The sequence below is a fragment of the Ranitomeya imitator genome, chromosome 4 (genome assembly GCF_032444005.1).
Source record: "Ranitomeya imitator isolate aRanImi1 chromosome 4, aRanImi1.pri, whole genome shotgun sequence".
In the NCBI taxonomy this organism is placed as follows: Eukaryota; Metazoa; Chordata; class Amphibia; order Anura; family Dendrobatidae; genus Ranitomeya; species Ranitomeya imitator.
Genome location: NC_091285.1, coordinates 287,786,331 through 287,813,201, shown reverse-complemented (window position 1 = coordinate 287,813,201; position 26,871 = coordinate 287,786,331). Strand labels below are relative to the sequence as shown.

The 26,871-nt window shown below is 41.7% G+C and overlaps 1 protein-coding gene across 1 annotated transcript in view; it reads right to left on the bottom strand.

Moving 5' to 3' along the window:
• TMEM117 (transmembrane protein 117) overlaps nucleotides 1-26,871 on the bottom strand; it is a 629,598-nt gene that overhangs the window by 116,633 nt on the left and 486,094 nt on the right. The window lies entirely within an intron of this gene.

Here is a 26,871-nt window from a genome sequence, read left to right as displayed (position 1 = left end):
ATCAGTGATTTTCTACTGAAAAGTCTACTATATAATTGTCTAAGGCTGCCTTCACACTAGCAGTATTTGGTCAGTATTTTACCTCAGTATTTATAAGCCAAAACCAGGAGAGGAACAAATAGTGGAAAAGTATAATAGAAACATTTCACAACTTCTGCATTTATCACCCACTCCTGGTTTTGGCTTACAAATACTGATGTAAAACACTGACCAAATACTGATAGTGTGACGTCAGCCTAAGGGTCACTTCCGTCTGTCTGTCCTTCTGTCTGTCTGTCACGGATATTCATTGGTCGCGGCCTCTGTTTGTCATGGAAATGCAAGTCGCTGATTGGTCTCGCCAGCTGCCTGTCATGGCTGCCACGACCCATCAGCAACGGCCACAGTCCGATTAGTCCCTCCCTACTCCCCTGCAGTTAGTGCCCGGTGCCCGCTCCATACTCCCCGCAGTCAGCGCCCGCTCCATACTCCCCTCCAGTCACCGCTCACACAGGGTTAATGCCAGCGGTAACGGACCGCGTTATGCTGCGGGTAACTCACTCCATTACCACCGCCAATAACCCTGTGTGACCAAGTTTTTACTATTGATGCTGCCTATGCAGCATCAATAGTAAAAAGATCTAATGTTAAAAATAATAAAAAAACAAAAAACCTGCTGTTCTCACCTTCCGTAGTCCGACGATGCGCTCACGCCTGCCGCCAGCTTCCGTTCCCAGTGATGCATTGCAAAATTACCCAGAAGACTTAGCGGTCTCGCGAGACCGCTAAGAGATGTGGGTAATTTCGCAATGCCTCCTGGGAACGAAAGATGGCGGCAGCCGTGCGCGCATCGCCAGAGGTTCGCTGGATCTAGCCGGCGGGTGAGTATATAACTATTTTTTATTTTAATTATTTTTTTAACAGGGATATGGTGCCCACACTGCTAAATACTATGTGGGCTGTGTTAGATACCGCTTGGCTGCTATATACTACCTGGTCAGTGTTAGATACTATGTGGGCTGTGTTCTATACTGCGTTATATACTACATGGCTGCTATATAGTACGTGGGCAGTGTTAGATACTATGTGGGCTGTGTTCTATACTGCGTGGGCTGTGTTATATACTACATGGCTGCTATATAGTACGTGGGCAGTGTTATATACGTGGGCAGTGTTATATACTACGTGGCTATGTTCTATACTGTGTGCTATATACTACGTGGCCACTGTTAGATACTAATGGGCTGTGCTATATATTACGTGGCCAGTGTTACATACTATGTGGGCTGTGTTATATACTGCGTGGCTGCTATATACTGTGTGGGCTGTGTTATATACTACGTGGGCTGTGTTATTTACTGCGTGGCCTATATTAACACATTGGGTATTCTAGAATATGTATGTATGTATATAGCAGCCACATGGTATATACCACAGGCCACGCAGTACTCCTCTATACTACGTGGCCTGTGCTATATACTATGTGGCTGCTATATACATACATATTCTAGAATACCCGATGCGTTAGAATCGGGCCACCATCTAGTAACTTAATAAACTTCAAAGCTTCTTCGATATATCTTTCTGATTTTTCTTTTTGCACACAGTCTGCAAAAATATCACACACATGTGACCAGCACCATAGATTATAATGGTACGTGTACGTGTTCTATCCATGAAAATGGTCTTGTGAATTATTATTATTATTTATTACTGCGCCTTTTATTCCATGGCGCTTTACATGTGAGGAGGGTGTACATATTAAAAAACAAGTTCAATAATCTTAATCGATACAAGTTACGACGGGTAAAGTTGGAAGAGGACCCTGCCCGTGAGGGCTCATTATCTACAAGGGATGGGTGAGGATACAATAGGTGAATGAGAGCTTGGTTAACTCTTTGACCAAAATACTTTATTTTTCTTTTCTTAACAGTATGAAGTCATAAAGTAATAAGAATATAAATACATGTCTCATGTAATTCTGAAAGTAGAAATAGATATAATCCTAATACAAAGATGAAGCCCCGTCACTCACCAAATAGGAAATCGCATTTACTTTATGGAATGCACAAATAAAATCTCTTTTCCAACACATTAAAAAACAAACAATTCTGCTTACCTTCCTCCGCTCCCACGACATGCGGTGTCCTCTTATACAGCCTGCAGCTAATTTCTATGTGCTAGCTATGGGCGGCACATGACGCCACTGATGTGCGCCGCTCGTGATGCCAATGTTACGGCCCTCTGATTGTCCAGTGGCGTGTCTTTGGACACATATTCAGTTGAAATAGGCGCTGGTGTCAATGGCCTACTTTCTGCACCGCCCGGTCGTGATTACTACACCCCAAGTCATTTCATACTGGTCATATTTTATTCTCACCCATTCTTTGGTACTTTATAAGGAATGAAGGTATGACACAGATGTCTTACACCGGACCATATCGTTGCTCCAAATTGCTTTGATGTTGTATGATTGCACTATGCATTGCACACTTTCTAAGAAGACAGCTTGGAATGTGGTCATTTATATCCAAGTGCCGATACGCGTCTCTAAGTTACACATTCGCTATTGTTTTTTTCCTGCATACTGGCACTTTTACCGCAGGGTAACGATAGGTGCGCGCACTGACATTCTGCACTCTGAGGATGTTTTCGCAGATCTCCAGCTCCAGAACAGCAGGCCTGAAAGCTATACAGAGGACAACAAGCTTTCATGTAATTTGTAAACCTTTGTATGAAAACAATTCTATGCATGAATTTAACCCCGCAATGTTCAAGCTCAAGAATTCCATTTGTTGCTAAGTTACATAAGCTTGCAATATGTTGAGGTGTGTTCAGAATGCAAAGTATGTCCTAGTTTCTACTTAAAAACCTCTTGCTGTTGTTACAATAAGATGGGATCATTTTCCTATAAATATATTGCAATCCCATACATTAATTGAATTATTTAATTATTATTTTTTTATTTTGGTATTTTATTAGTAATTGCACCTCATGAGAAAAGAAATATCTATTTTGCTATTTCAAAATGTACATTTGCTAAATGTAAATGTGTTGCCATTTTAGAGCAAAGTTAACTATTAAACATGGAATGTCATAAGCCACAACGTAAAGTTTAATATTAAAAGCGTTATATAGAACTAGAAAAGGTTTGCACACCCCCATTTATCTGAATAGTGCTGAATTGCAATAATATACACAGCCCGTTGACAAATGTGCTGCTATTTCTGGAGAAACAGCAGATCCTTTTTCCCAGCCCTGGCCCATTCAGAAGGGTGAATAATTATTGGTAACGAGCATTTGTAAGATTAGCGGCTCATCTATACAGGCCATAAACATCTGAAAAAATTGCATAATGTCGGTGAGGCAGGTGCAGTGATTTTTAAACAGGATTAGAAACCATTGTTATCGACAGCACATAGTCCTGTGTAAACAGGCGATGTGCTGATAACATGATATGCTATGTGGACAGTATCATCATACTATCAGAATTCCGATCAATCTGTTTAAACAGGCCAATAAATGACTGTCGATCTGCAGTTGTTTAACGTCTCGGATTGGGTAGTGTAGATTAACCCTTAATTAAAGTTTAAAGAGAACCTGTCAGTTGATACATGCTGCCCAAACTTTGGGCAGCATGTATCTGCCCTGCTGTGCGATCACAGCCATATATGTTTTACTCTGAAACACTTTGAGGAAAAAACATACATTAAATTGCCGCCAGGGACTGAGCCATGCTATTGTCTAGTTGTACAGGTGGGTCCCCGGAAGCTTTTCCCAACCCACTGACAGTGATTGGGCAAGCCTTTGGCTATAAGCGCACATAGAAAGAGACTTACTAGTCACTGTCAATAGGCAGGAAGAAGCCACCAGTAACCCGGTCCCTGGCGGTGATTAAAAGTATGTTTTCTTCTGAAATGCCGCAGTATTTCAGAGTAAAACATACATGACTGTGATCGCACAGCCAGGGGCGTGGGCAGCATGTACCAACTGTCAGGTTCCCTTTGAGCTGATGGCAATTCTTGGTACTGAATAAAAAGTAACTGAAAGCACAATCGCTGACATAAAAATCAGCATAAATATTGTATCTCCTCTTAAATAAAAAAAATTGGCACAAGGTGTTCCTCCCACTCTGTGATCCCTGTCTCATCAAATCAAAATGCATTGAGGCCCACTACACACTTTTATATCCATTCTGTTGTGTTGTTCTCCTCTCCCTTATACTCTACTGATACTGACATGATTCTCCTGACTCTGTGACATCTGAGAGAATATGCAGTTGAACTCTAGGATTCTGGTAGCGTGGAGCAATTAACAGACAGAGACAGGTTTCTTTAGTGCAAATAGTGTATTTGTACCACAGCAATAACACCCAAAACAATATACTGATAACCCGCAATGAAACAAGTCCCTTAAGCATATACAGAAAATTGGAAGAGTTCTTAGGGCAGAGTCCTCGGCAAGGTGAGTGTGACCGGTGACGTAGTGCAGATCCAAAACACTGTAGGTGCAGAAAGAGTCAAATCCAGGTATGTAGTAAACACAGGGAAGTCCAGAACAAGTCCTCAGGTTAATCCCAGGTGTGGCATGAACACACGTAAGTCCAGAAGCAAGTTCTCAAGTTGATCTCAGTTGTGGCATAAACATGGGTAAGTCCAGAACAAGTTCACATTAAAGTGTTATACGGGTGTAATTTCCAGTAGCTCCCTCTGGGGGGAGTAAATGAAGGATTAAGTAGCAAAAAAACAGTCCAGCAACATAGTTCCAAAAACACAGTTCCAAAACAGAGTTCTTACCAGGAGGAGTGAACCAAGGGTTAAGTTCCAAAGCGAACAGACTGAGAGTGTAGCTTACATAGGCAGAGATTGTCCAGAGCCACGGGTAGAAGCACAGTAGAACAAGCAGCTGAGCTGAAGTGGAAACGGAAGCAGAATACTCCAGCAAAGAGGCTGACACCTGACCCGGGTTTTCAACAAACGAACAGAAAGTAGGGCAGACAAAAACAGCAAACTCCATCTTAACAAAGGGCAAAATTATTCACAAGGTGACTTGGAAAACCCAGAATACTGACACTCGGTTTGGGGATTCGATCTGGTGACCTCTTACTCCATGGAGCGTTCTCCTGTCTGTTGATCTATTGCTATTTTCTTATCTGTCCATATGCTGATCGTTCCTATTGCCTTTAATTTTTTCTTTCTGGGTTTGCTCATCATCAGGCATTTCCAAATGTCTCAATTTGGTTTCCCTAGCACATTCTGGGTTGGGCTTTATATTTTCTCCCTTCACTACACTTCCTTGCTGGCTATACTTCTAAGTGGGTTATTGCTAAGAAGTTCCAGGTCTTCAGCAAAGGGATTTTCCCTGCTAAACAAACACCATTTGTATTTCTGCTATGTGTTTGTTTATCTGCCTTCTCAGCACATTTCCTTTCTCCTCAGTTAGGTTGGTGGGACATTATTCTTGCTTCAGTAATTATTCCTCCTTACTTACCCTTCATGCAGGTGCTTTAAATTTCCTTACTCCTCATGACCTTCTGCACACTCTCTCTTTGCTGGTTAGCTGTGCACAGCGGCCTCCCCATTGGTTCCTTAGGAGGTACGAGAAGCCTCTCAACGGCCTTTTGGGGAGCCAGGTCCAAGGTGGTGTTTTCAGTTGTGCAGTTAGGGATTATCTAATCTGTATCGGGACCAGTAGGGTGTGAGTGTGGCTTTTCTTTCTTGTAGGTTAATTGTCGCTGTTATCTGTATATGAGTGACTTACGTGCCTAACAGGTCATAGGACGCAGAATAAAATGATACCTTGATATCTGCGATCCGATTTCTTATTTCAGATAAATACATGTTTTTGTTATATGTAAATGAGCTGTTCCATGCTATGGGCAGGACACTGATCTGCATGAGAATCTGCCTCCAGAACTAATGTTAAATAGAAAAGGTAGTTTGTGTGAGACTAAATGAAGAAACAGAAGGATTTGCGCAAACCTACTTCCACAGAACTGTTGTTAGTTCTCCAAGAAGTTTACAACAACCTTCCTGCTGAGTTACTTCAAAAATTGTGTACAAGTGTATCTAGAATAAAGTTATTATGTCACTTATGCCACACAGACAACAGAAAACAAAGCAGCCTAATTGGGAAAAAGATTTCCATTCTCACTTTCACTTCTGTCACATATTAATTTCTTGAAGATACTTTGGGGGTCAAAGCACCACTCAATAAATGCTTTGTTGTGTACATTTTTTAAAATGGTGATTTCTTCTATACTACCACCTCCAGGGCATGATAATGAAATATAACAACAGGAAACTATTCCAGCAAAGTTTGAGTTCCAAATTGCAAAGTTTAAATTTTTATGCCCTTAATCCACATAGCGATATCAGATAAAAAAGTTAATGCATAACATTTGCCGCATGCATACTTTATATAATCATTTTTTAAATAAAAATGTTTTTTTTTTAAGATGTTAGAAGGGTTAAACTTTGATCAGCAATTTCTCATTTTTCCAACAAATTTACAAAATGAATTTTTTCAGAGACCACATCACATTTGAAGTGACTTTGAGGGACCTATATGACAGAAAATAACCAAAAGTCACATGATTTTAATAAATGCACCCCTTAAACTGCTCAAAACCACATTCAAGAAATGTATTAATCTGCTTCACAGGAATTAAAGCAATGTGGAAGAAAAAAATGAAAATTTACTATTTCACACAAAAAAGTTGGTTTTGACCCAAATTTTCCATTACCACAATGGTTACAGGAGAAAATGGAACACAATTTGTTGTGCAATTTTTCCTGAGTACACTGATACTCCGTATGTGGTGGAAAACTACTGTATGGGCGCACAGCAGAGCTTGGAAGGATAGGAGCAACAGTTGACTTTTGGAATGCAGAATTGGCAGGAATAGATAGCGTATGCCATGTCATGTTTGAAGAGCACCTGATGTGCCTAAATAATGGAAAACCCTCACAAGTGACTCTATTTTGTAAACTACACTCATCAAGGAATTTATTTAGAGTTTTGGTAAGCACCTTGAATCCACAGGTTCAGTTTTACAATGTTGCGCTGTGAAAATAAAAAATTACCGCATATACTCGTGTATAACCAAGTTCTTCAGCACATTTTTTTACGCTGAAAATGTCCCCCTTGGCTTATAAACGAGTCATTGTCCCAGAAAGACTGCAGGGGAGGGGGAGTGGCAGAACAGCGGGTCACAGAGGCAGGAGCCGGCTGGCAGTGAATATTAATTTCTCTTATAGCGCGCAAAGTTACAGACGCAGGCTTCCAGCACACATTCTATTTACCTTTCCTGTGTGCCTTCGCTGCATTTAGTTCGCTCTGGCAACAGCAGCTCTTCCAGCCAAGTGATCACGTAGCTCCGCTCATTAAGGTAATGACTATTCACACCTCTCCACTCCCATAGGTGTGGAGTGCATATTCATTACCTTAATTAGCAGGGCCATGTGATCGCTTAGCAGAAAGAGCTGTTGGCGCCGGAACGAGATGCAGCGAGGGCGGGCAGGGAGGTATGGATGTGTTTTTTTTTAATAGGAACCATGCATACAAGGATAGGGCATAAGAAGCCATGCATACAATGATAGGAAATAAGGAGCCATGCATACAAGAACAGGGACGGGGAGCCATGCAAAGAAGTACAGGGAAGGGGGAGCCATGCATACCAGGCCAGGGACGAGGGAGCCATAAATGCAAGGACAGGGATGGGGAGCCATGCATACAAAGACAGGGTTGGGGGAGCCATGCATACAAGGACAGGGATGGGGGAGCCATGCATACAAAGGAAGGGAAGGGGAGCAATGCATACCAGGATAGGGATGAGGGGACAATGCATAGCCGGCTTATACTCAATAAGTATACCCAGTTTTTCATGGCAAAATTAGGTGCCTCGGCTTATACTTGGGTCGACTTATATTCGAGTACATATGGAACACCCGCCAGGGCCGTGGGGTATTCGGTACCAGGTCCGGGTCGGTACTTAGAGGGATGTGTCACGGCGACAGCGACTCAGTCTGTGGCCCTGGGCGCCCATGTTAAAGGGAAAGTCTTTTTAAAGGGGTTTTTGAAAAAAAAAGTTAATGACGCCACCTGTGGTATTCGGTCTGATGTGACCAACACTGCTTAAAGGGGTCCTCTGGGGTGATGTTATGGCAGCCAGATAGTATAACTTCCCACAGGTGAAGTAGGTCCCCAGAGCTCCCGGTGAATAAATGAAAGATGATGAGTGGTGCAGTAAGGAACGAAGAACGCAGTTGTGCAGTCTTTTTACCTGGTTTACTGATGGTAGCAGGCAGCCACAGTCCAGGGCACCAGAGCACCGGTACAGGCAGGGTCCGGCCGACTTGGAAGCGAGTTCAGAGGTCAGCTTTACCAGGAGGAGTTAATGTCTTCCTTCTAGTGCTGTGGTGTAGTTCCTTACTGCAAATGGCTTATTAGTTAGGTCCTCTCAGTTATATATGTCCTTTATTGAAGTGGGTCACAAAACCGTATGACAGATGACTCGAACCTTTTTACAGGGTCTCTATCATGACCCAGGCTATGTGTCACTGTGTCTCCTGGGCATTAGGGCGAACAGGTTACGTGTAGTCTAGCTGTCCTACCGGTTTCTGCTGTGCCTCATTGAGTATGACACAACCTCAGTCTTCCGGTTACCGGTATCTGCGCTCTATCAGGGAGGTAGCCCTCGCACAGCTATTGTTCCTTGTTGTCTCTCTCCTGTGCTTTGCTCTCCGGCACATTCACTAAAAGCTGTTCTTCCTTCTGTATATCGCTATCCAGGGGCTACAGCACTTCAGGCTGTACGGCCCCTCACTCATCCTTCTGCCTCAGACTGCTCCAGTCTGCTGTCTGACACCAACTGTCTATCTTTTCCTAACTGCCTAGCAACTGCCTAGAAACTAACTTCTCCTCCTGACCAGAGAGAGCAGCTCCCCTGAAGTCAGGGTTTAGAGCTCCCCCTTCTGGCCTAGAGTCAGAATGGTGTTGTATGTGCTAATTACCTGTTAAGAGGAATCTTCCATCGCTTCCAAGCATGACATCACTCTCCCTGTGAGGAAAGCAATGCCACTGTGACAACCAGGACCCTGGGGCGTCACACATACGGTACATTTTTCCAAGAAAAATGTTGTTCTTGCCCCAAAGTTTTAATTTTCACAAGGGTAACAGAAGAAAACGGACCATAAAATTTGTTGTGCAATTTCTCCTGAGTACATCAATACCCCATATGTGATGGAAAACTACTGTTTGGGCGCACAGCAGAGCTCAGAAGTGTAAGAGCGCCAATTGAACTGTGGAGTGCAAGTTTAGCTTAAATAAATTGTGCATACCTTGTCTCACTTGAAGAGCCCCTGACATGCCAAAACAGCAGACACCTCCACAATGGCTATATCTTGTAAACTACACCTCTTGAGGAATTCACATAGGGGTGTAGTCAGCATTTTTAACCTTAAGATGATTCACAGAGTTGTATAACATTAGGCTTAGTAAATGAAAAATTACTATTTTTTCCACTAAAATCTTGCTTTGGCCCCAAGTTTTTAATCTTCAAAAAAATAATAAGAGGAAATGAACTGTACAATTTGTTACACAATTTCTCCCGAGTATGCCAAAAGCCCATATATGATTAAAAACTACTTTTGAGGCATAGTGCAAAGCTCAGAAGGGAATAAGTGCCATACTGGAGTTCAGATTTTGCTGGAATGGTTTGAGGGTGCCATGTCACATTGGTAGAGCCGTTGAGGTACCAGAAAAGTAGAACGCGGAACAGCAGAAGTAAACCCAATTTACAAACTACATCCCCAATGAATTTATCTAGGGATGCAGTGAGCATGTTGACATCACTTGTGCCTTGCAGAATTTTATACCATTGGGCAGTAATGAAAGAATAATTACTTTATCACTAAAATGTTGTTTTAGCCCCAAATGTTTAATTTCTATAATTGGCAAAAAATGGACCTCACAGTACAATTTCTCCTGAGTGCGCCAACGGCCTACATGTAATCAGGAAACTACTTTTCAGGCACAGTGGAAAGTTCAAAAGGGAAGAAGTACCATATTATAATGCAGATTTTGCTGTTATAGTTTGCGGTGTCATGACCCACTGGGAGAGCCCCTAAGGTGCAAGAACAGAAGAAAGCCCCAATAAGTGACCACATTTTAGAATCTACACCTCTCAATCAATTAATCCAGGGTTGCAGTGATCATATTGACACCACAAGTGTATCACAAAATTTTACACCATTGGGCAATGAAGAAAAAATAATTACATTTTTACTGCAAACATTTTGTTTTTGCCCCAGATTTCACATTTGCACCTGGGGAAATGAGCAAAAATGGAACCAAAATGTGTCAAACAATTTCTGCTGAACATGGAAAGCACCACATATGTGGTGGTACAATACTGTCTAGCAGAAGAGCAGAATCACACCTCAAGTTGCCCAATTTTGGAAATCACACCCCTTTGGGAATTTATCTACAGGTGTAGTGATGATTTTAACTTCACGGGTGTTTTCCATAAATGAGCAGCAATGGATGTTACTAAGTGAAAATTGCAAATCTTCCATTGTAGTGCCTGTACATTGTTGTGGCCAGTACATTGTAGTGCCCAGTGCATTATGCCCAGCTTGTGCTTCTGGAGACATGCACCGGTAAATTAACTGGACTCTCATCACTACAGAAATGCCAAACATGTGGATGCTATTTGTGGTTTAGGCACACTGGGGCTGAGAAGGGAGTGGGGCTATTGAACTTAGGAGTGTAAAATTCAATGGATTTCTTTTGCAGAGAGAGGAGCTGTAGTGCTTTTCCACAGTGTTACCAGAAATGTGGATACTTTACATAACATTTTGGATCACATTTATCCTATGCTAACTGCTGAGCACTTACATCGGGGTTTCCATGGAAATCTCCAAATGAAGTGATTCAGATGAAACCCCTGACAGATCCATTCAAAAAGTTACTCTGTACTCTGGCCTCTGTTCGTGGTGCCTTCTTTTCGGAGATGCGCAAAGCTGTGGTCGACCGTGCTTTTAGGCAGCCTTAAAAAGATGGACACCGTTGGATCACAGGCCAGAGGGCTGCCACAGTGTCTTCATCAGCCTTATTATAGGAACTATTTCACCTGTGGTTATGTCTGAATTGCATATTTCAGAGATGTACACGAAAACCCCGGTGTAAGCGCTCATCATAGAGCACAAGATAAATGTGAGCCGAGCCTTACTGTGATTTTGGGAGGCAAAATGGACAAAACAGCAGGTCAAGAATTGGCTCTAATTATTTTTTATGTCGTTCCTCATGCAGTATAAATGATTAGACGGCTTTATTTTTTGGGTCAGTCTGATTCCAAATTTATATTGGGGTGTTATATTTGTCTGCTGTCACATACTAAAACACGCTTTTAAAAAAGTTTTTGTATTGCAATATTTTGAGAGCTACAATTTTTCTGACAGTCATTTGAGGGCTTGTTTTTACTGGGGCGAGTTAATGTTTTTAATGGTACCATTTTGCGCACATAACATTTTTGATCGCTTTCTATTCTGATTTTTGGGAGACAGAATGAACAAAAACCAGCAGTGTTGTGGTAAAAGTGATAAGGCAGCTTTATTCTTCAGTTCAGTGTGATGCTGATACATTTGAAGGCTGCGCGCCAGGCTCCCCTGACTCACAGGCCCCACAGTGGCTGCGTGGTATGCTGCTTTTAGCGGCACACTACTGGCTGGGGTCCCTAGGCAGCTGCCTAGTCTGCCTGCCCCTAATGCCGACCCTGATTATAATCATCAGTATCTGTACCATGAGGATGCAGATACCGGTTAAATCAAGATGTAGGATGGAGAAGGGGAGAGCAGCCGGAGTGTTTGGCCTGCAGGCCACTTTTTCCAGTCTCTTTGCTGCTCTAGTGTCTGGGCCGAATAGGAACGGCCAGATGTGATCCACAGACTATATTTTGCTCGGGCCTGGTGTAGACTGCAACAAATTGTAACCTTAACAATTTTATACAATAAAAAATTAAATACTTTGAAAAATATTTCACTACACCTCTGACTTTGCATATATAAAAAAATGATTTTTCCTAGCAGGAATTTATTTAATGCAGTATAAGTCCACATTATAATTGCTTAGAGTGGACATTTTTGATGCCCTTGACTTTGGACGCAGTTATTGCAGGTATTTGAAATATGCAGAGCTGACGAGAACATGAACAAGCTGATTCAATCAAATTATTACAATTTTTATTTTCTGCTTAGCCCTACAAGACTGCAGACTGATCATAAAGAACTCTGCAATGAATGAACAGCGCTTCATCTTACTGCCTGTTTTTCTCTTTAATTTGGTGTCAAATAAAAAGTTCTTTCCTGTGTTCTTATTTTGAAGATACAAAGTGAAATACTTTGCTGTACTTGTCCGCTAAATTGATGTCTTCTATTAAAATGGTTCTGCGGATGAAATGAATGTGGATTCATTGTATGCATTTCTGTCCTATTGGTTAACACATATCAGAAATACATTACCAAGAAATATGCTATTGCCTAACCAGCATATAAATCAAGTTAAATAACATTTCCTGGATCACAGTGAATGATGAGGATGAAGTCTCCAGTAAGGTCAAATAGTAGCTCTACTGCTACTTAAACAGATGGAAACGTAAATCAGATTAAAAAAAAAAGGTATGGTATTCACAAAATGAAATGTAATAAAGATAATGACAATAACATGACTAACAAAGAGACTCTCCACCTTCTTTCGCTTTATATTTTATATATCAAAATACAACTTAATGTAATGCCACATAAAAAAAATTCGGCTGCCCATATTTATGTGTAGAAACATGGATAGTGAGGTATGAGACATGAAGCAGGAATATGGTCATATTAACAATAATATTATTTTGAAATATTTTATTTGTTTTACAGTTACTTTACATATGCATTATATTTGCACTGCAGCTGATGGTACTGCATTACCATATTATGATTTATTCATACTGGATGATTACATTTTATGAGCATCATGGCTGGTACAATTTGAAGAGGACTATGCTTGGTATGATATAGCCACATCTATGGCTTTTATGATACTGTAAAAGCCAGACGATTTCTCATCTTTGCACTATTGTTTTTTTATTGTCTTCCATACCTAGCTATATAAGGGCTTGTTGTTTGTAGAATCCTTTCTAGTTCTGAATGACACTATTCATTTTTACTATAAATGTAGTGAAAACAGGAAAACATATTTCAAGTGCAGTGAAATGGTGAAAAAAGGCATCAGTTCTGACAACAGTTTCTTTTATCAGCATTAGTGATGAGCGAGTGTACTCGTTGCTCAGGTTTTCCCAAGCACGCTCGGGTGGTCTCCAAGTATTTGTAACTGCTCGGAGATTTAGTTTTTGTTGACGCAGCTGCATGATTTACGGCTGCTAGCCAGCCTGAGTACATGTGGGGGTTGCCTGGTTGCTAGGGAATCCCCACATGTATTCAAGCTGTCTATCAGCTGTAAATCATGCAGCTGAGGTGACGAAAACTAAATCTCTGAGCACTTACATATACATAGAGACCACCCGAGCGTGCTCGGTAAAACCCGAGCAACGAGTATACTCGCTCATCACTAATCAGCATTCAATACCCTGACATTATTCTCCATAACGCTGATACTAAACATATGAGTTTTCAATTATATTTAAGTGGGCCGAAATTTCTGAACTTAGAAAATAAAAACACAGACCAAATTTTAGTTTTACAAAGACTTCTATGTTATTCTGTTTGTGGACCTGTGCTTTCAAGTCTCAAGCTTTTTTTTATTACATATTGGGGTACATATGATGTTTTCATCACTTTGTACTGCATTTTTTAGGTAAATATCTAGACCAAAATCAGCAATTCTGGTGTTTCAAATTTTTCTCTCGGTTTCATCATTCACTGTAAGAGAGAAATATTTTATATACTTGTTTGTTTCAGGGAATAACACATGTGGCAATACCAAATATGTAAATTTTTTACATTTTGCTATTTTAATCTTCAAAAAAGGGGTATGATTTAAAGGGAACCTGTCACGTCATTTGTAGCATCTAAAGTGTCCCCAGTGCATTGGTAGTGATGCAATGTGCATCACCAACATGTTTTTTCCATTAAAATCACTGCTGTAATTCTTTTCAAAAAAGACTTTATATGCAAAATTCCTTATGACATGTGCGCAAACCTCATCATCAACTATAAAAAACGTCTGACTGCTGTGCTTGCCAACAAGGGTTTTGCCACCAAGTATTAAGTCTTGCTTGCCAGAGGGATCAAACACTTATTTCTCGCTGCAAAATGCAAATATATTATATAATTTGTACAATGTGATTTTCTGGAATTTATTTTTGATATTCTCTCAATGTTAAAATTAACCTACCCTTAAAATTCTACACTGTTCGTGTATTTGCCAGTGGGCAAACTTACAAAATCAGCAAGGGATCAAATACTTACAGTATTTCCCCCACTGCAGTTATATCTTACCTGCTCGTTTAGTCATAGGGGTGTGCTTCGTTGCATTCAGTCAGGGTTGTCCCTGCCCACCCAATTTGAATTATGTCCCGTGATTTTCACAGATGTCACTGCATAGCCTGCGCTTGTGCATTATTTATCATGTTGCCGCGCTTGCGCTGTGTGTATGGGGGGAACCGCACTTGTGCAATATGTAATGTAGTGCCCTTAGGAGACTTGAATGTGTGAGCGTACGTTCAGTGGATTGTGAAATTGACGATCTTCTATGAAGTCCAACAATACGCTGGGCCTTATGGGAGTTTCAATAAATGTTACAGACATGCAAATTTCTGCAGGCCTCCACCTGCTATAACAACAATCAGTACCTCATAATTGTGTAATACAGGTAACTATTAACCATCAGAACAGACTGGCACCAGTCTGGAAGCCTTTTAAATGTCATTATCAGCATTTGAGAGGTGAAACTGATAATATTGGAGCTAACTCAGACTACACCAACTACGGTACTCTTGAGGACAAGCTATGTAAACTTAAACATGAAAAGAACCGTGGATAAAAAAACAAAAAATAGGAACTTAACTTACAATGTAAATACTTATAATTCAGGGGCTTTCTCACTAGATTTTATTATTGTACAAATGGATGTGATGGAAACATCAAAGTATTACATACATGATCATATACCAGACTGGCGCCACTACTCCTTACTGTGTTCCCGCTGGTCTCCAGTCTTCCACTTACGTTGAGAATGACTGCAATAGTCAATAAGGGGTAAAACTTGTCTGAGCCAGAAAAAAACAGTCAGGCCATATTTAGCCATTGCAAAATGCCCACTGCCAAGAGAGGAAGCCAGGAGACCAATGGGGGGACACAGTAAGGAGTACAGAATAGCATCAGTAACATACAGTCAACAACCCATTTAAGACCTAGTACATTACATTGTAAAATGTTTTATATAGTCTAGTACTATTTATTTACATGCATGATGAACATATTGTGAACCAAGAGCTAAAATAAAAAAGAATTGATAAAAGGTTATTATATAGGAATCATACACAGTCAAACGAAATTTCCCTGCAATCTTACAATATTTAGGCTATGTGCACACGATCAGGAAAGTTTGCAGAATTTTCCTGAGCAAATATAGACAACTTTCGCAGGAAACCCGCTTGAGGTTTTTTTTCGCATTTTTTGCGAGGATTTTTCCGGAGGTTCCCAATGCAATAAAATAGCGGCAAATCCGCAAACAATCCACAAAATGAATGAACATGCTGTGTTATTTTTTTCACGATGCGTTTTTTTCACGGAAAAAAACGCAGCATGGGCACAAAAATTGCAGAATGCATTAAATTGATGGGGTGCTTAATGTAAGCATTTTTTAAGCGTTTTTGCAGTGGAAAAAAACGCGAAAAATCCAGAACGTGTACACGCAGCCTTACTTGTATCTATATTTGACCCAATGTTTAATCATAAGTTTCTTTGAAAATCAAGATTCCAAATCTATATAAGAAAAACTAATTGACAAAAACAAGAAAAGTCTACAAAGAAAGCATGCTATAAAATGATGTTCTCGTAAATGACAATGTGCACTTAGGCGGATAGCATGACTAAACACTATTGACTATCCATGCTTCATAAATAAGCCACAAATGGCAAAAGGTTAATTTATTATTATTTAACACTAAGTATTAATTCCAGAATCCACAAATTCAACTCTAAGTTACTGTAAAGAACATTGTTGGATGGAGAGAAGGGTCAAATATCAAGGCTGTCCAGAAAGACGACATGACATTCACCTTTAAATTCACAGCTTTCTCTGAAAAGCTTAAGGGGCTCCAGAGTGCTCTTGACCTTCACTGAATGTCACTGAAGTACTTTCGCTGATTAAAATCCCATGTTACTCTGCACAGCATGATCCATTATCTCCAAGTATAATTTAATGGTAAAGCCAGTGCTGCCATTAGAGATTGTGGCTGAACATAAATATTTAGATAATTAAGAATGTTATTTAAAAAAAAAAAAAAAAAAAAATTTAGACCTCTATTGCAAATTGTTTTGTAACTCAAAACTTAAATTAAATCCACCCAAGACTAAAGCAGACTGAAAATCAAAATCCATATTGTACAATATTCTATAGGAAAAAAATAAAACAATACTAGAAAACACTGGGTCAAAATGAACATTCCAAAGCAAAAAAGTAGGCATTAGTCCTACCAGCAATAGGTTTTCCAGGAGTCCATCATGACAGCACCATCAGTAAGTTGTCCTTCTTATCCTTGCTAGGGACAGGAACACACAAGAGGTTAAAAGGTTCCTCCCTCCACCACCCTCAGTGATTTTCCAAGTACCACACCAGGATGGATGCAACACTATTTTATTCAGTTTTCCTTCTACATATGTTACCATCAAATATTAGATAAGAATTTAAGGGAGAGAATGTAATAGGTGCTGTCATGATGGACTCCTAGAAAACCTATTACCGGTAGGACTAATGCCTACTTTCCAGTACGTCCCTCCTGACAGCACCATCAGAAAAATGCCAGAAGATACATTCAGGGCAGGACCACTGCTTGGAGGACCTTCCTTCCGAAGGCCATCTTTTGGCCAGATAAAACGTCCATTTTATAATGTCTGCAAAAGGTATTAAGGCTTGTCCATGTTGCAGCACTGTAGATTTGGTCCACCAAGGCTTGGTCCACCAAGTCCACCCTGCTTTCTCTGCCTAAGATGTGGCTACTGTTCTCATGGAATGGGCTCTAATGTTGATTAGAGGAGACTTTCCTTCTGATGCGTAGGTCAGGCTGATCACTGACCTAAGCCATCGTGCCAACATCGCTTTTGTCGTATTTTTCCCCCTATTCTTCACCCAAAAATGTATGAACAGATTGGGATCTATTTGCCAGTCCTTTGTGGCTTCCAATTACCGGAGGACTATTCGCCTGACGTCTAGGGAATTAAATGACCGTTCTTAACTATTTTTATGGTCCTGGCAGAAGGAAGGCAAGACTACCTCTTGGCTCATATGAAAGGATGTTACTACTTTTGGTAGAAATTAAGGGTCTAACCTAAGAATAATGCAATCATCTAAGATACTCAGGTATGGGCTTTTTATGGAAAATGCCTGTACTTCTCCAATTCATCTGGCTGTTGCTATGGTAACCAGGAATGCAGTTTTAAAGGAGAGAGATTTTATATCTGAATCCTCAAGCAGTTCATATGGTGATCTGCATAATCCATTTAAGACTGTTCAAATCTGAAGGCGGGACATTGGCTCTAACCATGGTCTTATTCTGCCTGTGGCCTTAATGAATCGTTCAATCCATGGATGCCCTGCTAGTGGACAGTCCATAAAAATACTCAGAGACAAGACTTTCACTTTCAGAGTGCTGGGTCTTAGGCCTTTATCAAATCCTGCTTGGAGGAATTCTAATATCAGAATATCAGAACTAGATAATTCTATTGTTGCCTCAGGATATTGCGCACAAAATTTTCTCCATATTTTCATATATACTGTATAGCCGATGTTACCAGTTTCCTGCTTTTTTTGTATTGTTGTTATGACAGAGTCTGAGAGATTTTTAGATTTCAAGATCTGCCACACAGGCAGACAACTGTAGGGGCTTCATATTGAGATGGTGTATTGGCCCCTGAACCAGTACATCCTGCCTCTCTGGAAGGATGATGGAATCTTCTATGGCCATCCTTCTCAGTAAGGGAAATAAGGGAAACCAGCTCCTTCTGGGCCAAAATGGTAATATTATGATCATCTTGGCTTGATCCTCCTGTATCTTCCTCAGCACTGCTGGTATTAGAGGAAATGGGGGAAATGCATAAGCGAGGTACATATCCATTTTTTGATATAAAGCATTCACACCTGTTGGTCTGTCTCCCTGATTGAGGGAAAATAATTTCTCTGCTTTTGAATTTTTTCTTGCAGTGAACTGGTCCATCTGGGAGGCACCCCATCGGCGTATTATGTGATGGAATTCTTCCCAGTTCAGCTCCCATTCTGACTGTTGAACTGTTTTTTGGCTGAGAAAGTCTGCTACCACGTTCTGAGACCCTTTCAGATGTACTCAGGTTACTGATAGCACCGTTTCCTTTGCCCAAAGGAAGATTTTATGTGCTACCGCATGTAAAACGTGGTGTCTTGGTCCCCCTTGATGTTTGAAGAGGGCCACTGTTTCTGGCTGACAGGCCTCAGATGTGCTGTTTCTTTAGACTTGGCCCACATAGCTTTAGTGTTTCCCAGACCTCCTAAAGCTGTGAGGTTGCATGATCTGGGACAATCTGAGCTTTGCCAGGTACACTGTATTCACAGATCCTGCACTTGAGTTCCCCAGCCACTCCCATTTGCGTCTGTGGTGATCAATATAAACAGGGACAGTTTCCACATAATCCCCTTCTTCAGGTTGGTTATGGAAGTCCACCAGGCTAATAACTATTTTGTTACTGTTGACAGTCTTAACTTTTTGTCTAGCCCATCTCTTCTTCTGTTCCAGGTTGTCAGCACCTGATCTTGTAGCTGTCTCGAGTGGAATTGACTCCACCGGACTCCTGGTATAGAAGCAGTCATCAGTCCCAGAATCCTCTGAGCCTCTATGATGGACACCAGTGATCTCCCTCTGAAGGCTATAACCTTGTTACTGAGTTCTTTCTGTTTCTTTTCTGGCAGAAAGGACATCTGCTGTTCAGAGTCCAAGAGATTTCCTAGGAAGACCTTCTGTCTTCCTGGCACAAGGTCTGATTTTCCCCAGTTTATGATCCACCCTAAGTTGTTTAGCACTAAGATGGTTGATGTTAAACTGGTCCTTAGTTTCAGGGGGATACATTTCAAAAACCTGACCTGCACATCCAAACATAGACTGAGTGTGAACAGGTGCTGAACCCAGAGTCGCCAACTCGTATATAGTTAAATAAATAGGGCAGCACACTGCAGCGCCAAAACATGCAAACTTGAAAAAACTAAATTTGAACTGCATTACTGCACTAGAAATATGAAAAATGAGAGCTTTTAGCGCACAAAAATGGCCAATTTTATGTGTACCTCGTAGCCACGTTAAGGCATCTCTCTTATACGAGGTCCTACGTTTGACCTACCTCACTGAGAATAAACGTCTCCATCTGAATGGGTACATGTAAAAACCTCTTCTTGGACTCAAATTCTCTCTCTATGTGGAGGGGTATTGGACCTACTATAATTAAAACACCTGAAGCTAGGAGGCGGGGAGTGCACGAACAGAAGGCTAGAGAATACATTTCAAAAACCTGACCTGCACATCCAAACATAGACTGAGTGTGAACAGGTGCTGAACCCAGAGTCGCCAACTCGTATATAGTTAAATAAATAGGGCAGCACACTGCAGCGCCAAAACATGCAAACTTGAAAAAACGAAATTTGAACTGCATTACTGCACTAGAAATATGAAAAATGAGAGCTTTTAGCGCACAAAAATGGCCAATTTTATGTGTACCTCGTAGCCACGTTAAGGCATCTCTCTTATACGAGGTCCTACGTTTGACCTACCTCACTGAGAATAAACGTCTCCATCTGAATGGGTACATGTAAAAACCTCTTCTTGGACTCAAATTCTCTCTCTATGTGGAGGGGTATTGGACCTACTATAATTAAAACACCTGAAGCTAGGAGGCGGGGAGTGCACGATCAGAAGGCTAGAGAATACATTTCAAAAACCTGACCTGCACATCCAAACATAGACTGAGTGTGAACAGGTGCTGAACCCAGAGTCGCCAACTCGTATATAGTTAAATAAATAGGGCAGCACACTGCAGCGCCAAAACATGCAAACTTGAAAAAACGAAATTTGAACTGCATTACTGCACTAGAAATATGAAAAATGAGAGCTTTTAGCGCACAAAAATGGCCAATTTTATGTGTACCTCGTAGCCACGTTAAGGCATCTCTCTTATACGAGGTCCTACGTTTGACCTACCTCACTGAGAATAAACGTCTCCATCTGAATGGGTACATGTAAAAACCTCTTCTTGGACTCAAATTCTCTCTCTATGTGGAGGGGTATTGGACCTACTATAATTAAAACACCTGAAGCTAGGAGGCGGGGAGTGCACGATCAGAAGGCTAGAGAATACATTTCAAAAACCTGACCTGCACATCCAAACATAGACTGAGTGTGAACAGGTGCTGAACCCAGAGTCGCCAACTCGTATATAGTTAAATAAATAGGGCAGCACACTGCAGCGCCAAAACATGCAAACTTGAAAAAACGAAATTTGAACTGCATTACTGCACTAGAAATATGAAAAATGAGAGCTTTTAGCGCACAAAAATGGCCAATTTTATGTGTACCTCGTAGCCACGTTAAGGCATCTCTCTTATACGAGGTCCTACGTTTGACCTACCTCACTGAGAATAAACGTCTCCATCTGAATGGGTACATGTAAAAACCTCTTCTTGGACTCAAATTCTCTCTCTATGTGGAGGGGTATTGGACCTACTATAATTAAAACACCTGAAGCTAGGAGGCGGGGAGTGCACGATCAGAAGGCTAGAGAATACATTTCAAAAACCTGACCTGCACATCCAAACATAGACTGAGTGTGAACAGGTGCTGAACCCAGAGTCGCCAACTCGTATATAGTTAAATAAATAGGGCAGCACACTGCAGCGCCAAAACATGCAAACTTGAAAAAACGAAATTTGAACTGCATTACTGCACTAGAAATATGAAAAATGAGAGCTTTTAGCGCACAAAAATGGCCAATTTTATGTGTACCTCGTAGCCACGTTAAGGCATCTCTCTTATACGAGGTCCTACGTTTGACCTACCTCACTGAGAATAAACGTCTCCATCTGAATGGGTACATGTAAAAACCTCTTCTTGGACTCAAATTCTCTCTCTATGTGGAGGGGTATTGGACCTACTATAATTAAAACACCTGAAGCTAGGAGGCGGGGAGTGCACGATCAGAAGGCTAGAGAATACATTTCAAAAACCTGACCTGCACATCCAAACATAGACTGAGTGTGAACAGGTGCTGAACCCAGAGTCGCCAACTCGTATATAGTTAAATAAATAGGGCAGCACACTGCAGCGCCAAAACATGCAAACTTGAAAAAACGAATTTTGAACTGCATTACTGCACTAGAAATATGAAAAATGAGAGCTTTTAGCGCACAAAAATGGCCAATTTTATGTGTACCTCGTAGCCACGTTAAGGCATCTCTCTTATACGAGGTCCTACGTTTGACCTACCTCACTGAGAATAAACGTCTCCATCTGAATGGGTACATGTAAAAACCTCTTCTTGGACTCAAATTCTCTCTCTATGTGGAGGGGTATTGGACCTACTATAATTAAAACACCTGAAGCTAGGAGGCGGGGAGTGCACGATCAGAAGGCTAGAGAATACATTTCAAAAACCTGACCTGCACATCCAAACATAGACTGAGTGTGAACAGGTGCTGAACCCAGAGTCGCCAACTCGTATATAGTTAAATAAATAGGGCAGCACACTGCAGCGCCAAAACATGCAAACTTGAAAAAACGAAATTTGAACTGCATTACTGCACTAGAAATATGAAAAATGAGAGCTTTTAGCGCACAAAAATGGCCAATTTTATGTGTACCTCGTAGCCACGTTAAGGCATCTCTCTTATACGAGGTCCTACGTTTGACCTACCTCACTGAGAATAAACGTCTCCATCTGAATGGGTACATGTAAAAACCTCTTCTTGGACTCAAATTCTCTCTCTATGTGGAGGGGTATTGGACCTACTATAATTAAAACACCTGAAGCTAGGAGGCGGGGAGTGCACGATCAGAAGGCTAGAGAATACATTTCAAAAACCTGACCTGCACATCCAAACATAGACTGAGTGTGAACAGGTGCTGAACCCAGAGTCGCCAACTCGTATATAGTTAAATAAATAGGGCAGCACACTGCAGCGCCAAAACATGCAAACTTGAAAAAACGAAATTTGAACTGCATTACTGCACTAGAAATATGAAAAATGAGAGCTTTTAGCGCACAAAAATGGCCAATTTTATGTGTACCTCGTAGCCACGTTAAGGCATCTCTCTTATACGAGGTCCTACGTTTGACCTACCTCACTGAGAATAAACGTCTCCATCTGAATGGGTACATGTAAAAACCTCTTCTTGGACTCAAATTCTCTCTCTATGTGGAGGGGTATTGGACCTACTATAATTAAAACACCTGAAGCTAGGAGGCGGGGAGTGCACGATCAGAAGGCTAGAGAATACATTTCAAAAACCTGACCTGCACATCCAAACATAGACTGAGTGTGAACAGGTGCTGAACCCAGAGTCGCCAACTCGTATATAGTTAAATAAATAGGGCAGCACACTGCAGCGCCAAAACATGCAAACTTGAAAAAACGAAATTTGAACTGCATTACTGCACTAGAAATATGAAAAATGAGAGCTTTTAGCGCACAAAAATGGCCAATTTTATGTGTACCTCGTAGCCACGTTAAGGCATCTCTCTTATACGAGGTCCTACGTTTGACCTACCTCACTGAGAATAAACGTCTCCATCTGAATAGGTACATGTAAAAACCTCTTCTTGGACTCAAATTCTCTCTCTATGTGGAGGGGTATTGGACCTACTATAATTAAAATACCTGAAGCTAGGAGGCGGGGAGTGCACGATCAGAAGGCTAGAGAATACATTTCAAAAACCTGACCTGCACATCCAAACATAGACTGAGTGTGAACAGGTGCTGAACCCAGAGTCGCCAACTCGTATATAGTTAAATAAATAGGGCAGCACACTGCAGCGCCAAAACATGCAAACTTGAAAAAACGAAATTTGAACTGCATTACTGCACTAGAAATATGAAAAATGAGAGCTTTTAGCGCACAAAAATGGCCAATTTTATGTGTACCTCGTAGCCACGTTAAGGCATCTCTCTTATACGAGGTCCTACGTTTGACCTACCTCACTGAGAATAAACGTCTCCATCTGAATGGGTACATGTAAAAACCTCTTCTTGGACTCAAATTCTCTCTCTATGTGGCCATTCAGATGGAGACGTTTATTCTCAGTGAGGTAGGTCAAACGTAGGACCTCGTATAAGAGAGATGCCTTAACGTGGCTACGAGGTACACATAAAATTGGCCATTTTTGTGCGCTAAAAGCTCTCATTTTTCATATTTCTAGTGCAGTAATGCAGTTCAAATTTCGTTTTTTCAAGTTTGCATGTTTTGGCGCTGCAGTGTGCTGCCCTATTTATTTAACTATATACGAGTTGGCGACTCTGGGTTCAGCACCTGTTCACACTCAGTCTATGTTTGGATGTGCAGGTCAGGTTTTTGAAATGTATTCTCTAGCCTTCTGATCGTGCACTCCCCGCCTCCTAGCTTCAGGTGTTTTAATTATAGTAGGTCCAATACCCCTCCACATAGAGAGAGAATTTGAGTCCAAGAAGAGGTTTTTACATGTACCCATTCAGATGGAGACGTTTATTCTCAGTGAGGTAGGTCAAACGTAGGACCTCGTATAAGAGAGATGCCTTAACGTGGCTACGAGGTACACATAAAATTGGCCATTTTTGTGCGCTAAAAGCTCTCATTTTTCATATTTCTAGTGCAGTAATGCAGTTCAAATTTCGTTTTTTCAAGTTTGCATGTTTTGGCGCTGCAGTGTGCTGCCCTATTTATTTAACTTAGTTTCAGGGGGGACTCTGCCATCAACAGGAGGTCATCCAAATACTGGACAATCAATATCCCTCTTTGAGATCTAGCATGCACATTGCCATATTTTCCTTGATCAATAGAGTCATAGATCTTACAGACTCCATCTTGAATTTCTTGTGGGATACCCATCTGTTTAGAGTGTTTAGATTTATTATGGTGCTATTAGGGTTGAGCGAAACGGGTCGAAATTGTTCAAAAGTTGCCGACTTTTGGCAAGGTCGGGTTTCATGAAACCCGACCCGACCCCAGTGGGGGGTCGGCCATGAAGTCGGCGATCTTTTGAATCTGGAATCGGAATTCCGATCCCGATTCCCGATATGTTTAAGATATCGGGAATTGGTATCGGAATTCAGATTAAAGTGTAAAATATAGAATTAAAATAAAAAATATTGCAATACTTACCCTCTGACGCGCCCTGGTACTAACCGGCAGCCTTCCTCCTTCGAATCCGCGCTTCTAGGACCTTGCCGTGACGTCGCGGTGACGTCGCGGCTTGTGATTGGCCGACCATGTGACCGCTCGCACGGCCAATCACAAGCCGCGACGTCACCCGCGACGTCACCGAAGGTCCTGGAAGGGCTGATTCTTAGGAAGGAAGGCTGTCGGAAGGAAGCAGGGCGCTTCCGAGGGTGAGTATATTCCTATTAGGTATATACTCACCCTCGGAAGGGCCCTGCTTCCTTCCGACAGCCTTCCTTCCTAAGAATCAGCCCTTCCAGGACCTTCGGTGACGTCGCGGGTGACGTCGCAGCTTGTGATTGGCCGCGCGAGCGGTCACATGGGCGGCCGCGCGGCCAATCACAAGCCGCGACGTCACCGCGACGTCACGGCAAGGTCCTAGAAGCGCGGATTCGAAGGAGGAAGGCTGCCGGTTAGTACCAGGGCGCGTCAGAGGGTAAGTATTGCAATATTTTTTATTTTAATTCTATATTTTACACTTAAATATGGATCCCAAGGCCTGAAGGAGAGTTTCCGCTCCTTCAGACCCTGGGAACCATGGAAACCCAATGCACTGCATTGGGTTTCGAGTTTCGGCCGACCCCGACCCCGACTTTTTTTATAGGATCGGCCGATTTCACTCGACCCGACTTTTCCAAAAGTCGGGTTTCATGAAACCCGACCCGATCCTATAAAAGTGAAGGTCGCTCAACCCTAGGTGCTATAATTGCCCCCAAGTTTCTTTATTGAGAGAAGGCTTGAATAGACACCATTCTGACTCAGGCACTGGAGCACTGCTCCTGAATCCACCAACTTCTTTACTTCTTCCAGCAGCCTTCTTGCAACCTGGGGGACCGGATAGTTGTCAGGTGGAATCTTCCCTGGGATATCTGCACAAATTGTATTTTGTATCCTTCTGTTACTGTCTGCAGTATCCATGGGATCTTGGATACTTCTGTCCATGCTGGAAGAAAGTTTTGGAGTCCCCCCCCATTTTCTTGGCATCATTGCTTATCCAAACTATTTGCTGAACTCAAATGCTGAACTCCTTTACCGCCCTTCGGGGAGCTACATCTACCAGTCTTCCCTTTTTCTTTTATATTCCGGTTTCTGATGGGAGGCTTCCGAAAGGATGAAACTTTTTTAAGATTCTCTTTCGGAAACCTATTTTTTTTATCTGACACCCTTTCCAAAATGCCAGCCAGTACAGGACCAAACATTCAAAGGCCAGACAAGGGGATGGAGCACAAATTATTTTTAAGAGTAACAATCCCCTGATGTTTTTAGCCAGATTGCTCGCCAGACATGTTGGCCAATGCCCCATTCCTTGCGGCACATCTAATGGACTCTGCTGAGGCATCCGCCATGAACCCTGTTGCCATTTTGAGTAACGGCATAGATTCCAAGATCTCATCTCTGGATGTCTTCTTCCTTAGATTAGCCTCCGACACTTCTATCCATATATTCATGGCTCTTGCCACAGAGGTAGATGCTATATTCGCTTTAATTATAGATGCAGAGGTATCCCCTTTTTTTTTTTAGAATCCCCTCTGCCTTTCTGTCCATTGGATCTTTTAGGCATGGTGAGTCTTCAAAGGGGATAGCAGTTATCTTTGCTACCCTAGCAATAGGGATATCTACTTTAGGGATTCCTTCTCATAATATTATGTCCTCAGACTCAAAAGGTAGACGTGATCTGAAACTTCTTGGGATTATCAGTCTCTTTTCCATGTCTTCCCACTCCTCGATGGCTTTACTATGTTTATTGAGAGAGAAAACTTGGTTCATATGGCTCTTTAAACCTCCGAACATTTCATCCTGTGTTGAAGAGGGTTGGTGGGTATCCTTCACCTCCATAGTATTCCTGACGGCTGATAATAGTGCGTCAGTATCTTCCTAAAAGATAAAGACCCAAGAGAAATAGTATTGTCTCACCTTTCTTCCATCTGAATTGTCAAAAGGCGATTCCTATTTAAATTAGGATTCAGTGCTTTTTTTCAAATTTTCCAGAAGTGCATTCCACATTGGAACGCACGCCGGGTACTAGAGGCCTGTGTGTCATCCTTCTGTAACCAGAAATGCCTCTTTCTATCTTCAGTGCGTACTGGAGTCGCGCGCAGGGATGGGCAGCGTGAGCCAAGAGCCCCCCTGGATGGGAACCCCAGGAGCCACCGCTCAACTGGACAGGCTGAGGGACCCCTTTGTTCGTCGGGGTGTTGGCCTCCGGACCTCATGCAAGAGGAAGGGGAGAAATGGTGAGG